Source organism: Dendropsophus ebraccatus, chromosome 1 (assembly GCF_027789765.1).
Source record: "Dendropsophus ebraccatus isolate aDenEbr1 chromosome 1, aDenEbr1.pat, whole genome shotgun sequence".
Lineage (NCBI taxonomy): Eukaryota > Metazoa > Chordata > Amphibia > Anura > Hylidae > Dendropsophus > Dendropsophus ebraccatus.
The window spans coordinates 139,407,732-139,420,416 of record NC_091454.1 but is presented as its reverse complement, the minus strand read 5'-3'; the positions used below and the strand labels follow the sequence as shown (position 1 = coordinate 139,420,416).

Sequence of the window (12,685 nt, the reverse complement as noted above, 5' to 3'; positions counted from 1 at the left end):
GGAACTGGGCAAATTTTCCATTATAGTTTTTCCTGTTAGTTCCACTCCTGATTCTGACTACAAATACTGCCCAAAATACTGGACAAAATGCTGCACAGCTTCTGTAATGCATTTTACCTGGTAGACTACACACAAAAGAGTCCAAAGAAAGCTCTGTGTAGACTTTGATTCCCAAGGAATGCTGGGAAAGGTGAGCTCCGGAGCATAATTTTGAATGCAGCTATAATAGAGGCAGTAACTCGGGCTTATTACAAAGTAAGAAATCAAATTATTTTACAAACTTTTTATGTAGATTACTACTGTACGGAAACTGTTAAATGGTGGACATATGCTTTAAAGACACCAGGGGGGAGATTTATCAAAGGGTGTAAAATTTAGACTGGTGCAAACTGGCCACAGCAACCAATCACAGCTCAGCTTCCAGCTCTGGTGAAAGAAAGGAGGAGCTGTGATTGGTTGCTGTGGGCAGTTTGCACCAGTCTAAATTTTATACCCTTTGATAAATCTCCCCCCAGATGTCTTAAAGCACTAAAAATATACTAAAAGTATGCAGGCGAAATGGCAATATAGTGGAGAGAATTATAGCATCACAGGAAAAACGTAATCTCAAATGGTGATGAACTCAGTCCCTGTCAACATCGCTGATCTTAGTCTAAGTGCCTATCATTTGATTTTCTCTGCAATGGTATCCAAGTATATTAGCACATTGAACGGGTATTCTGTATGCAGACATAAAAATGCAGACTAAAATCACATACTTATAGACGTTTAACGTGAACAATGACGTGTATTTATATGCGTAGATGCTGTATACTGTACACCTACACACTCGCACACATGCATGCCCCACGCAGCTACAGAACCTTCCCACACTGCTGCTTTATTAACAGCCACATACACAGTGCTGCACACATCGACAACACAAGACACATTTTCAGTTACACAATTCATACAAAAAAAAAACACAGGAGACATAAAGAGAGACAATCATTTGTGTGATACATCCCATAATGCGACAGGCAAGGGAAGAAGAGGCTGCACAATGTGACAGAGGGGAGAGCATCTGGGCCTCTCAGATGTTGCTCCTGCTGTCCTGTTCTCCCTCATATACACATATTTCCTCATCGCTTCTGTATACCCATCCTCTTCAGTCCTCCTTTCTGCGCCACTCTCTCCTGTTTCCCTGTTCACCTGTCTTGCCTCATCAAACCCAACCCAGTACACCTTTCCATTCTCCAAGACCCCCTGGTCCTACCATATAGCCACCATGCTTTCTACCCCCCTGTCCTCCTATATTCTTTCTTTGACTGTTCTCTGGCACTCTCTTCTTACCTCTCTCTCATTCTCTTCTCTTTTTTACCTTCTCTTCAGTTTCAGAAAGAGAGCTCAGAACGACATCACCATGGTAATAAGGTTGTGGATTGCTAAAGAAGGAGAGAGAGAGAGAATGCGAAAAGTGTGAGCAGAGGTGGTGTAAAGGATGGGGGGAAGTGGAAAATAAAAAAGGGAAATGGGAATAGAGGCACCCACAGGAGGATAAGAGTGAGATGGACAAGAAATAGTGGTTGAGGAAATGATTAGAAAGGGGGTGTGTAGTCAGTGGGTGTATGGCTGCGTGCGCTGGGAGGAAGGCTATGCATGTGTTAGAATGCTTTTCACAGGATTTGTGTGAATTGATAGAGGGGGATGAGGAGGGAAGGGACTGTTCTGTTTGAGGAAACTATGCAGGAAAGTTCAATTATATAAAGTTAGATTTTATGTAGATTCTGTGAAGTGTGTAGTAGCTTATGAACCAGAATAGAGAGGAGGAGGCATGGCTGCGACCACGACCGTGCCCTGTTCTTGTCACTAAAATGCAGGTTGCATGAAGAACATAATATAGATTAAGCAGAGCTAATTTTCTCATCTAATCTGTTCTGCTATACTGTTTTTGCAGTATAGTGATTTTTGATAGTTGCAGTCCAGTTTAAAGCCACAGGTCGCACATTTCAATATTAAGATGACAAATAAAAATCTGACCTCAACTTGTTCACTCACTGTATTGACCGAACGTAGTCTAATATGACTGTGACTACATTCAGTCCCTTTCCTGAACATTTTGTGGGATTCAAAAGCTTTTGAGTGTCACAAAATAAAAGTGTAAGGCTATGTTCTCACTAAGTGAACAAAAAAAAGGAGAAAGATAACCGCTTTAAAAAAAAAAAAAAGACGTCCGTTATTACAGTATTTAAATTGACCTCAATGCAATGCATTGGAGTCAATGGAATGAGGCCACCCAATGCACACAGTGTATAAAATGAAGGACATTATTTGCGCAGACATCAAAATAATGATTCTAACAATTACTCACTGACGTCTTTTGCAAACAGCGGACATTATTTTTTAGTTTTTCACACACAGTTTTTCTTTTTTCCTTTCACTGTCTTTACTATTAAACTCAATGGACTTTTTAATTAAAAACACGCCCAAAGGCTAATTAGTCCACCTTAACTAGAATAATGTATGAGTGAACCCAGCCAAAGCAGCAATATGTATTAACTACACCATTGTATAATGATGAAATGTATTGACAGGCAATGATGTATAACTGTCAGCATACTGGAAGCAACTAAGCTATGGATGTATCACAGTCATGCACCACATATACTGATTTTAAGTAAATGGGCTCAAAAAGTAAATGTGCCCATGCCTGCTTTATAGAGGTTCTCTACCTAAACGTATATTTAGAAATATCTGATAAGGGGAATGGGGCCGATACTAAGCGTCATTGATGCACAGATATCCAGGTCACATTAAGGTTATGTTCACATTACATAAAAATACGGCCGTAGTTCTCGCCGCAGAACTACGGCCGTAGTTTTGCGGGGTGGAACATAACCTTACTTTCAATGGGGTCCCGGCCGGAGCGTACACACATCGTATACGCTCCGGCCGGGATCTATGCGGCGCCGGAAAAAACTGATAGGTCAGTTTTCTGCGGCCGGAATTCAGTGAATTTCGGCCGCAGAAAGACCTGTCAGTTCACACAGTGAAGCGAGCGGCTCCGGCCACTTGCTTCACTGTGGGCTATGGGAAGCTCTGATGCGGGCGCGCGCTGATGTGCCCGCATCAGAGCTCTGCGGCCGGAAAGATCACCCGGCCGGTACTTAAGTACCGGCCGCGATGATCCGGGCACAGACCGGCCGTTCCGTGACCCGGCCGGGGTCACGGAACGGCCGGTCTCATACATATTCTCCTCCTTGCCTTTTAAGAGCTATAAGGCTTTTATTTTTCTAACTACAGGGCTAGTTGGGGGCTCATTTTTTGTGTCATGATCTATAGTTTTTTTTGGTATCATATTGATGTAAAATAACATTTTTGATTGCTTTTTATTAATCTTGGTGTGTTTTTTTCTTTTTGTTTCCTCCATTCACCGTGTGAGAACAATATTGTAATATTTTAATAGATTAGACAATTCCACATGCTACAATACCAAAAATGTTTTTCCCCCCATATTTTTATTTGTAGAATAAAAAAGGGGTTAATTTTAACTTTTATTGGGAATAGGCTTTTAAATATTTTTTAAAACATTGTTTTGTTACACTTTAGGGCCAGGTTCACACTACGTAAAAAACAAGGCTGTATTTCATAAAACCGGCCGTAATTGTGCAAACAACCGGCGTTATTTCATTAATAACAGCCGTTGTTTGCGTAATTACGGACGGTTTTATGAAATACGGCCTTGTTTTTATGTAGTGTGAACCTGGCCTAGGTATGTATTTTTAAATATTCGTCCTCTGTCAGTGTAAGTGATCAAGACCCCCACAGTCTGCTGACTACTTTAAACTTTGCAATCACCATAGATCGCAGTATTTAAGGGGTTAATTAAAGGAAGCTGTGTGATTACTGCTGCCTGTCATTATCCACAGCTCCGAGGACATTATTGTGTGCTCACACTGAAGCAGGCCTGCCCACAATAAAGTACTCTTCTTGTCAGAAAGGTTTATACATGGGGGATCGGCAGTAGGAACGTATATAGGCATATGGCTGACATGAATACATCCCAGAGCTTCACTTCATTAGAATACACTGTATTGTTGTTTAAAATGGGTATATACAGTTATGTACCGAAAAACCTGTCCCTTATCAAAAGTGACAAGAATGCCACTCTCGATAGGGACAACTAAGAAAAGGATGCAGCACTGCACCAATCCCCTTTATTCTCACTTTTTGTGGTCTGCCAGCAATATGCCCTTATTTAAGAGCTAGAATACCCCTTGAATTTGAATTGAGTCAAAACCTCTGGAGTTGTTACTATAACTATAAAACACCTCACTTATGTACTTAAATCCTGCGTACTTTATAAAGAAAGTAACAGGAATGCCACAGCATAAAACTATGATAGCAGTTTAACAATCATATTATAGCAAAATGCTTCTGTTTTTTTATATCAGCAAATGAAGTTTTAGATTTGAGTACTAAGTGCTTTTACTGTAGCTTTTAACAGTATTGGTATGTTGAACACAAGAGGGACTCACTGATCTCACTGCATATAAAGGGGTTGTACAGTTTAGAAAGCTGATTCTTATATATCCTATTATGACATTCTGAGTTATTGTTAAGAGACCCTTCTAAAAAAGATTGATTGACATCCCGCTGCAAGTATGTAAATGAACCCCCCGGCAGCTGGAGCGTAACACTGACAGTGGCCAGAGTGTACTGACAGAGGCGCCCATCCTCCCGCACAGACCGATCTAGAAGGCTCCCCTTCGCTGTGCTGCTGCTGCCAGGCACAGCTCTCTCCTCACGGCTTGGGATGCCCCCTTCCCCCAAAGCAAGCTGGAGCGGGGTGTGCAGAGTCCCGAGCCGTGAGGAGAGAGCCGTGTCCGGCAGCAGCAGCACAGCGGTGGGAAGCCTGCACGATCGGTCTGTGCAGGAGGATGGGTGCCTCTGTCAGTACGCTTTGGCCGCTGTCAATATTACATTCCGGCCGCTGGGGGGTTAATTTACATACACGAGTATGTATTGTCAGTAGGGTTGAATGACACTGGATCCGCAGCGGATTTCGCTGTGAATTTGCAGCGTGAAATCCGCTGCGGATACGGTATGTGTGAAGGCACCCTGAATGTTTGGCAATGATGCATATAATCTACAGTATGTATCTTGGGACAATGTAGTATATGTTCATGGCCACCAGAAGCTATATATAACAGTAACCATTGTATTTGCTATATGTGTTTATTTAGCCAATTTTGTGTTACTGTGTACACACGCAGACAGCAAATGGGGAGCAGCGGGAGGGGCCACCCAAACAATCCTTAGATCGTTTGGACATCCTATTGAAATAAGCATCTGTCTGCTGCCACCATTCCTATTACATAAAGCAACATGCTGCAGACCATTGCTGATCTTTCAACATGTTAAAAGACCACAGTCATCCAACTTCGTGCATATAGGCTCATCATTGCCTTTCAACATGTGTTATTACACTGAACAATTATCGGACTGAAAGGTGTAATAGGGTCTTAAGACTCATATCACTTAGGTTGTAGGATCCACGTTCAAAATGATTTCAACTCAACTCTGCAATTGCTTGCTTTGTCAGCAGAGAACATAGTTGACAGGTTTTTGCTCTAGGTGAAATAAGAGGAACCCTTTATAATTTCATATATATTAAATATGCAACTGATCCTTCAACTCTTTAGGATGGGCACAAACTTAAATTGTTACTAATAAATTGCAATTGTTGCAGCAGACAGTCTTCTTGGCAGGTGTAAACATTATACCATCCTTGTTTCTACTCCTTCATAGAAAATCTGTTCCATTAATCTGAATATGGTTTTCAGCAGCAAGTACATGGATTTTTGGTTTCTAATTTAGCTAAATGGAACAGTCATAGACATTCCTTTAAAAAATATGGTGCATGCAAATATACCCTAAATATTTTACTTATTTTTGTCATCCCCTATGATTTAACATTTAGGCCACATTCACACAAGATACATTTTCTATTAATTACGGTCGTTACTGACGACTTGCAACAATTGCCGTGATTAATAGAAAAGTTATGTTGCACTGCAGTCAATGGGATCCTGGACGCAGTTTATACACATAGTATACGCTCCGGCCGGGATTGCTAGCGGCCGCAGCGAAAACTGACATGTCAGTTTTGTACAGCCGCTATTCATTGAATAGCTGTTGCACAACACTGACAGTTCACACAATGGAAAGTGCGGCTCCTGATGCACTTTCCATTGTGTGCAATGGTGAAATGGCATGCGGGTGCACACAAATGCGCCTGCATCCCAATTCAATAGAAATTAAGTTTATCCGGCCGGTACTGCAGTAGTGGCTGGGATAAACTTCACCGACACTGACCCTTCTGTGACATGGCCAGGTCACAGAACGGCCAGTATCATACGTTGTGTGAATGTGGCCTAACTTTACATGTAGATTGCAAATGAACACTGCATAGAAACTGCCATGTGTCAACTAGGTCATCTGTCAAACATGAAAAAGAAATGTACATATCTCTATAGAATCTTTGTTCCTAATAGATTATTGGGCGTATATCAATAAATAAATCATTTCTTTACTGTTTTGAAAAACCTGACTTATTCATAGGCATTAAACATGTGTAGGTTACTTCATGTTTCTGAGTAAGAGCTTATGTGGCCCAAAAGCAGGATCTTTGCCTTGGGCCCACTGATGTCTTATATTATCGTTGACAAGCACGCTCAGCAAGCGCTCAGTACAGAACTGTGATATTATCAAAAAGTGGAAAGTCTGGCACGTTTCAGCACATTAGCTCTGTATGATGGCGTTTGATTACAGTAAAATGGGATCTTCAGCTCACAGGTCAGCCCACAGCTTATTTAAATAATGCCTAAGGCATTTAAAATGTGATAGGCGAGAGATGCAAAGTACATGTGATTTCTCTCCAAAAAGCACAACTGTACATTGCTATTAGCCTTCTACTCAAACTGGGGTATAAATGCTTAATTTTATTTTCTAAGCTGCACAACATGCTCACTTTAGAAGCTCAGTGTTATTCATTACATATGGAGAGAAACTGCAATACACAGCAAGTATATGATAAATAAGGAGGAATGAGAGCTAGCTTCAGACAAGCGAGTGATGTGAGATGCTGCATGCTATTGTAACTGCGCACATGGAAAGTATGACTGGTTAGTTCATTACAAAACGACATATAGCTATGATATGCCTGTGCCTATACATATAAGCATATACATATACTGAAAGGGAAACAATCCAATGACCGTGTGATATTTGTAAGAAAGGGTGTCTGACCATGCTGGGAAAAACAGAATAATTGGGGTGTTTCTCTCAAAAATTCCTGTTCTCTGCAGTCACAGCGATGGACTTCCTGTGTATTGTGTTTAAAGTCCACAGGGATTCTTTTTATAAACCATGCTTACAAATAGCAACAAGTTTCAATAAAAAAAAACACATTTCATGTGTGTACTTGACAATGTTAGATGCCTTTTTGATACTTGAGGCCGCAGGTGGGCAGCTGCAAAGGCTGGCACCATCAATTGTGAGTGTCTGTGGACTCCATCCAATAATAAAACCTATGTTCATAAATAGTGCCTTCTCAACATGCTTGATTCCCCCCATCCCCAAGACAGACATCAGGGGACTGTTAAGCAGCCCATAAATTATTGGCCACTCTGCAAATATTATACTAATGTCTAGCAGATTGGTGCTTGTTTAATGAGCCTTTTACATGGCTCAATGATTGTGTGGTTGCGGCCATGCAATTGATTGCTGGATCATTTGTTCAGCCAATCATTTGCATCATTTTAGGTCCATATGAGCCTAGTGATAAGCTGTCTGCTCCTTCATCAGCTGATCGCTGGATCTTTTGCAAAGGTCAATAATCAGCATATTCCACTAACAACTGCCCTGTGTAACAATACTGAAAAATATTAGCTAGATAATAGACAGACTCTAAATACATCTCCCATAAGATAGCACATCATAATACATTGCAAAACATTAAAAATATAATAAAAAAAATGTTTTTACAAACCTACCTAATTAATTAAATTAAAATGAAATACTGTAAGCCAACAAACAATGCAAATCCTCTAACATTACAGACAGTTATGCTTACCCAGCATCCAACAACAAAGCATCTGCATCTCTCAGCCTACTGTACATCTCATTCATTTGACAACCTCTCACAGGATACTAGCTAGTTAAAAAGTCTATATGTAATCTTCAGTGTGGTATTGGCAAGTATACAAGCAACAAATGTAAGGCAAGAAACAGGCAATGTTTTGTGTACCGTACCGTTATCATGTAACTACTAAGTACTTTAATGTGTTGTTTGGCCCATTTTGTTGTATTTATTACTTTTATAAGGCCCCCAGCACTTCCCATTCCTTCTTCCAGGACGGGACTTTAAGTCATTAGGCCAGTCCTCATTGGCTTGATAGAAAAAGCTCTCTTTTTTACATAAAGGAGGAGATTTGTCAGCCGGTGGACCACCACAATGACCTGGAGCCCAGTTCCTGGCAGAAGTTACATTGATGATTCCTTTGTGATAAAGAAGCATGAGAGTAATGACAGGTTTCCTTTTAAAATGATTGTTATATTTCATGAATGCCATTTCTAAATGTAATATATTGTCATATCTCGTGACTTTCTGCCCCCACCCTCTCGCAGTCAATAACACACCCGTGACATAACAATCACGTGTAGGCGTGACTGTGAGTGTACACTGATTGTTTTCTGTTTTTATACAGATGAAATCAGTGCAGATGAAGAATAAAGAAATAGGCTATGTTCACCCAATGTTTTTTCAGCTCCGTTTAAAATGACGGCCATTATTTTGGGTCTAAAATAACGGACGTTATTTAGCAGCCTGGCCTCTCCTGCAATGACTGTTGTTTGTACATTATTCTAGTTTGGGGTTACTAATTGAACTTAATTTAAAAAGCCATTGAATTTAATAGTAAAGACGGAGAAAGAACAGTGACAAAAGGAAAACTGTGTGTGAACTACAAGTAAAAAACGTCCGCTGTTTGCAAAAGACGTCCGAAAATAATGATCATGTTAATTATTTTGACTTCCGCGGCAAACATGTCCGTTATTCAATACGCTGTGTGCATTGGACGGCCGTATTCTCATTGACTTCAATGCATTGCCACTGTAGTCAGTTAAATCGCGGCATAAACAGACCTTTTTTTTAAATGAATATCGGCCGTCTTTTCAATATTTTTGACATTGTGTGAACATAGCCATAGTGCCCCTTGTGACTTTTATAAGGGCAAAATTCTTCTAACTGATGTATGTAAGCTTAGTAGTTAAGCCCTGTTTTATTTCAGCAAATATGTGGTTTTTAGACTGTACTGTCAAATCATAACTACTGAGATCTAGAAACTTCCTGGAATGTGATAAGATGATAGATGTTGTATTGTCTATATAAGTATAATAGACAGACTGTGACCTTGGATTGTGATTATTGTCAGCCTCACAGTTCAAGCTCTTTGATGTAAGACATTGCTTCTTATTAGCTATAATCTAATAGGACTACACTTGATAAATGGCAATAATATTTGTGAAATACTAAGATAGGCCTTTAATGTTTGATTTAAACCCCTTGATATATTTTATGGACAGAGAAAACAGTAAATCACAGATAACATTCTACATGCAACTTGCTTTTGTAGAACAAATCTGTACCAAAGACACTGCCAGCATTCAGCGGGCCTGTAATCAAAATACAGCTTACAGACCCAGACACAATATATCGTTATGGATTTTGACAAAACAAAGATTATTATATAAAAAGGAATAAAAGATTCACATCAATTAAAGAACGAAAACTACATGAACATATATATTCTATTTCTGCAGACTGGACCTGCCACATATACACAGTACAAAGCATTTTACCCTTCATACAATCTACAGGCCTGAACAGTTCTGCAAAGGACCAACCTGAGCTAATAAGCAAACATATTAAGCAGTGTGATATGCACTACACAAGCAAATGAATAAAAAGCTCTAAGTAGCCTGATTCTACTACGTATCCTCACCTTACATCACATCCCTGGTTAGAAACTCTGGAGATCCTTGTGTATTCCAGTCTATGATTAAAACTAAGCAAGTGGACAGCACGTTGAGAGAGTTGTTGCTCTACTATGTAATGTGCATACTGTGATACAAGTGTGGATTTACAGAGTTCTGTATGAAAGATACAGCCAGCCTCCCCACATTTCCTCTGGAGGAAATGGCCGCTCTTCCTGTTTCCCGGAGATGATTCCATACACTATTGTTGTGTATCCGACAACTTGTGTGTCTAGCTGGGTGTGCCTTTACTGTGTACTAGACGTGTGTTGTGGGAGTAACACAAAAAATCTCCATCTACATAATATCCATCCCAACAACAACAATTAAAAAAGATCCTTGTGAAAAATAACAGTTGTTCTGTAGTAACTATTCTATTCTATTGTTAGAATCCATAAAGAAGTTATTAGTACGACAGTGTATACAGATGTAGCAGGGTTCAGGTTGACTAATGCAGTATCACCAAGTTTGACATTTGACATTGTGATACCACAATGTTATTTCTGAATCGTTATATATGACATTAATATGTTCCTCCCATTTGTTCAGTTTTCTTAGAGTATTCCATTTAATTGCAAAATAAATCTCAGACCTGTAGGCGTCCAGAGAACGGGAACAGGAGCAGCTGGATGCTGGGAGCAGCGCTGGAGTCAGGGAGGTAAGTGGATGTAATTGTTTTCACCCACCCGCCATGGAAATTTTGGGGAAAAAAGGGGAGGGACAGATACCCCTTTAACCCCTTAAGGACCCATGGGTCATGGAAGTCTTTCACTTAACCCCTTAAGGACCAGGCCTGAAATGGCCTTAAGGACCGAAGCAAATTTTATGAATTTGACCAGTGTCACTTTATTCATTAATAACTTCGGGATGCTATTACCTATCCGGCTGATTCTGAGATTGTTTTCTCGTGACATATTGTACTTTACATTTCTTGTAAATTGGAGTCGATACTCATAACGAATCTTTATGAAAAAAACCAAAATAGCATGAAAAATTGTGAAAAAATGCATTTTTCCAACTTTAAAACTTTTCTGCTTATACAGAAAATGGTTATACCACATAAATGATATATTAAATAGCATTAGCAACATGTCTACTTTATGTTGGCGGCATTTATTAAACTATATTTCATTTTTTTTAGACAATAGAAAGCTTAAAACATTAGCAGCAAATTTCCAAATTTTCAGTAAAATTTCAAAATCAGATATTTTTAGGGACCTGTTCAGGTTTAGGCTAGGTTCACACTATGTAACTGTGCGGCTGTATTTTTTTTAACCCAAAATAGACATGCGGCTCAAAACATACGGTCATTTACTTGGAAATCTGGTTCAACTAAAAATAACAAATAAAATCTTAAGAAAGTGATGCAAACACCTCTGGATGCATCTGGGAAAGCAGGGAACACAGTTTACATGAATTGCTATTACCGGGGTTTGCGATCCTCTGCACTAATGCCGATGTCTCTCATGGTTAATCTATTAAAATAATAAAACACATTTTCGTTGTAATAAAGTGCCTTTCGTTGTTCAATAATTAAATTTAAACGATTCCATCATTTTGCAATTAAATATACTGTTAAAATAAATATATATATATAAATGTATATTTATATATATATTTATTTTTTGACCGTATATTTAATTGCACAATGATGGATTCGTTAGAATTAAATTATTGAACAACGAAACTGAATTTATTTAATCGAAAATGTGTTTTATTAATTAAATATTAATTAGTACAGGAAGCTCCATAAGCCGTTAATTCATATTGCCGGCAAAAGAGCATTCTGTACTAATCATCACTTTACTTTAATGAAAACATCAAATGTTTCTTCTAATTATGTTATCACAATAGCATTATTAGAAGAAACATTTAGAATTATATGTGCGCTCAGCTGATTGGCTGATCGGCTCAGCGCACATATAAAGAGCCGGTCCGCAGTACAGTGACTTCACTGTGCTGCGGACCAGCGAAGAGGACACATCGGGGTGAGTATAGAGCTCTCCCCACCCCCTCCCCAGCACTGCACCCCTCCCAGCAAGGAAGGGGGGGTCAGTTAACCCCTTCCTTGCTGGGATGGGTGCAGTCTGACATCAGTCTGGCCCCCAAGGGGTTAAGGGGGATGCAATACATCCTCCCTTAACCCCTTGGGGGCCAGACTGTAAGCAGCGATCTGTAAAGATGCTGCATACTGTAAGGTGCACAACACCGCTCACAATGATGGGTGTTGTGCTCCTGTTTGTGTGTTTTTTGTGTGTTTCTCCTTTTTTGTTTTTCAGATATCGGTATCCTGGGGATTACGTCGGAATCAGTGGACTACGTCGATGACCAGCGTTTTTTTATTTTTAATAAAATGGTCAATGAGGGGTGTGAGGGTTTTTATTTGAATAAAAAAAATTTTTAACTTGTGTCTTGTCTTTATTTCTTTACTTTATAGACTTAGTAGTGGAAGCCGTCTAATAGACGGAATCCATTACTAAGTTGGGGCCTAGTGTTAGCCGGTATAAAATGGCTAACACTAACCCCCTATTATTACCCCAGTACCCAATGCCACCAGGGGTACTGGGAAGAGCCGGGTGCCAGTGGTCCCGGAGCGTCAAAATTGGCG

General features: G+C 39.7%; 1 protein-coding gene across 3 annotated transcripts in view; it reads right to left on the bottom strand.

The window, feature by feature from the left end:
- The window catches only part of SHANK3 (SH3 and multiple ankyrin repeat domains 3), a 244,325-nt gene extending 234,235 nt beyond the window's left edge, over positions 1-10,090 (bottom strand). For all 3 annotated transcript variants that reach the window (XM_069979855.1, XM_069979864.1, XM_069979872.1), the window contains exon 1: positions 10,047-10,090. The gene's annotated coding sequence lies outside the window, so the exon portion shown is untranslated. The remainder of the gene's footprint in view (positions 1-10,046) is intronic.
- Positions 10,091-12,685: the final 2,595 nt, after the last annotated feature.